Raw genomic sequence first — 3,471 nt, forward strand, 5'->3', positions numbered from 1 at the left:
ATTTTTCTACATCAAAGAGCCAAGTCTCGGCTTTAATTTGAGCAGGTTTACATCAATATAAAAAGAACTGTGTGGGAGATACGACCCTTTTAACACGTAGTGCCCAGAGTTTAGCGGTTTAGAGGTAATTGGTCAGACTCTTCATTATTCTATTTCAAACCGTATGTACTGAAGCTCTGAGCCTTAAGAACCAAAATGTGTAACTGTCCACATACTTATGGCCTGGACTGAATTTGGGGTATTGTGTTATGTGTTCTGAGACTTCGCAGAGCTTCACGCAGGTGAACTTTTCCCCCTGAAATTCATTTAAAGGGTCGCGTCACCTAAATTACCAATAAATAAATTCATAAAATGAACCAACATGAACTAAAATTCAATTCAATTGGATCATTTGTATAATTGGATTCAGTTTGAGAAATCTACCTCAGAAATCTCTCCAAAAAAGTGGAGGTGAATAGAATCTAGTTTGTGGTACAGAAAAAACAGCGGCATTGTCACTCAGAACAGTCCACATCTAGAGAACAAGGTCTACAGCCCCCCCCCCCAACCTCATTGGAGAAGACCCCCCCAGTTTAACCCCCGCTGATGGCCCAGTCACACCAGCATTGGAAACCTGAACACCGCTCATTTCAATTGAATCACTGCGCTCAAATTTGATGTCCCAGCTCTGGATGGAGGCGTCTCCACAGACACACCCACTGAGTCTCATGGGAACTGTAGTCTTTAAAGGGCAGGTTCACCTTTTTTTCCAAATCATGTGACGTGAGCAAACATGTAACTTTTGTGTCAAAACGCATTTCCGAGTGTATCTGAAGTTAATATGCGGCTTCGACAGTCTGAGTTAGACACATAAAGCGAACGTCCTCCAAAGTCACTGTGGTGTTTAGGAAGAAGGTCTCTGCCGGTTTGACTGTTTTTCCACCGCGCGGCAACAGGGAAACGCGAGGGAAATGCCTACGACACACTCACTATCTACTTTATGTGTCTAACTCCGACTGTTGAAACCTGTTCTGCAGACAAATGTCAATGTCCCGCCGTTTTAAGACGGAGTGCCCAGGAGGACTCGGTGGGTGTTTCTATCAGAAGCCAACTCTGCACCGCCGACGGACCCAGAATCCCGAAGTGAAGCGGGGACTCTTTATCTGTGAAGCAAACGAAAGCTGATGATGAATGTATTGACAGGCTTCGGATGTTTTTTACCTCTCAGTTTTATTGTTGCCTTAAGATTTCTCCATTGTTGATCGTCATGTGTTTTATTGTATAAGAGCTTTATCTCTTGATTTTGTAAAAAAAACAACACAAAAACGAAAACAAAGTGCCATGTGAAGGAAGATTTGTGTGATCGAATTAAAAACGACAAACGTATTTTAGTGTTTTCCTGTTTTCCTGTTTGGGGGTAACGTGATGTCATGGGATGGCGTACAAAAAGCCCGCCGCGCCATTTAACAGCCTTTAGTCCCCAAAACGGGACCGAGCCAACGCTAGCCGATCACGACCGTGATAGGGTCAGGGGTCAGGGGTCAGGGTCTGCGCGCAGCACACGTCCGTGGAGACTCAACGTTGCGCAACGACGCGCAAAAACCGAAAAACTGGCGTGTCACGCGGAAGCCGGGTGGCGACAACGAAAAACAGGAACGTGTCGTTTTGCAAGAACGTGTGTACATCCGGCCGCTCGGTGCGTAACGTCAACGAACCAGCAATCCGTTCTCGCGTGGGCGTTGTTCGTGCCGCGGTCATACACGGACAGTGTCCTCGCTCTCAAAAGCGCGTGGCGTGTCGAAAGACAGCTGGAGCCGCGGCTCGAACGCAGTTTCACAACTCAACGCGTCCAGTCCGAGGGCGGAGAGAGGCTGTGCGGGTTCTCAACACGTAGCCGTTTCAGGCGGAAACCTGGGGGACGCGCCGCAGACCAGGACGCGGGGGGGACGCGCGCCCCCTGACAGATGTGTCTCGGCGACCATCTGGTCTCAAGTCCGCACCGTTTGTGTCGCGCCGCGGGTTTAATGCAGCCGAGAACATTTGGTCGAGTACAGTTCGGAGGCACGTGAACTCCACTCGGGTGCTCCACCACGTGCCGACGGGAGATAGTCTACTTGCCTCCACTGCGTTTGATTCAGATTCGTCAAGAGCTTGTAAAATATGAAGCTTTGTTAAACTTTGAATCACAGGATCTACAAGTAGAGCTGCAACGATTGGTTGACGGACGGACGATTAATCGGCAACTACTCTGATAATCGAGTCCATCCTTCACATCATCGGGACTCGCGCATTCGTTTAGTGAAGTACGCAGGACGCAAAAGGTTAAACTCACGTCTGTTTATTAAAATACGGCAGAGTCTTAAAGACTGAGGCTGCTCACGGAGCTCTGGACCAGACTCTGCGTCCCTGACAAGCCTACAGCATCCACATCGGTTCACGGGGTCTGAGTGTCTAGTCTCTCCCCGGTCCAGCAGGTATCAGGTGTAAACATAGTAAATAACATTGTCGTCTTCTTATTGGCTGAGACCTCCGTCGCTCCTCAGGTACGCGCCTCCCTCGTAGGGACGTTTCCCTCTGGACGTGATGGACTCTCCCCATTTAACGACTTACCTGTAGAAAAAGACGAGACGCGGGACAGTTTCTCAAACTGTCCTGCCGCCTCCATATAAGGGGTCGTTTGTCTCATAGAGACAACCATGTGTCTTTGGGTTCCTTCTTTGCAGAATAACACCTGTTCAGTTCAAGCACCTGAGTTCAATAAGCACAATCATCTGGTTTCTTTTAGTCTCACAACAAGATAATATATAAAAACACATCAAAATAACCCTTCATCGTCAAAGTCATTTTTCGTGTAAAAATACCAAACGCGAGGATTTAATTAAGTTGATAATTGTCCTATATTTTTAATAATTGTGAGGTTTGGGCAAATAAAAGGACAAAATAAACTGTGAAGGTGTCACTTTGGGTCCTGATGATGACGACATTTTTCACTTTTTTCTTCATTTTTTACAAATCAAACCATTATTATATTAATCGATAGGTGAGACAAGTTCACTTGTTTAGAACTTTTCAGTAACAAGGCGATGCAGAGTGTTTTACATGAGACATCTGAGGCATTAAGAAGAGAAACACAAGACAATAATGATAACAACAACGATAAAAAGTTGGAGCAGAGCTGCAGTTTGCTGGGAGTTTCTCCCCAAATGTGGGGAATAAAAACTGGATGCTGTCTCCAGGTTCGGTTCGGGGTCTGGGGACAGTAAGCAGACCGGTCCCAGACCACCTGAGAGGTCTGGACTCCCGAGACATGAAACTGATTCTAGACTGAAATGGCATGAAACTGATAACGCTTGTGTATTTTTACTGCTCATACTTTAATGCGAGTAGTTTTACTCGTAATGAGGTATTGTAACATGGCGGTATTAATACTCTAAGTATCTGAGTACTTCCGCCGCCACGGACCATCAGGAAACAAAGTAGATTTTATTTTGG

The sequence above is a fragment of the Xiphias gladius genome, chromosome 22, assembly GCF_016859285.1.
Source record: "Xiphias gladius isolate SHS-SW01 ecotype Sanya breed wild chromosome 22, ASM1685928v1, whole genome shotgun sequence".
Taxonomy (NCBI): Eukaryota; Metazoa; Chordata; class Actinopteri; order Istiophoriformes; family Xiphiidae; genus Xiphias; species Xiphias gladius.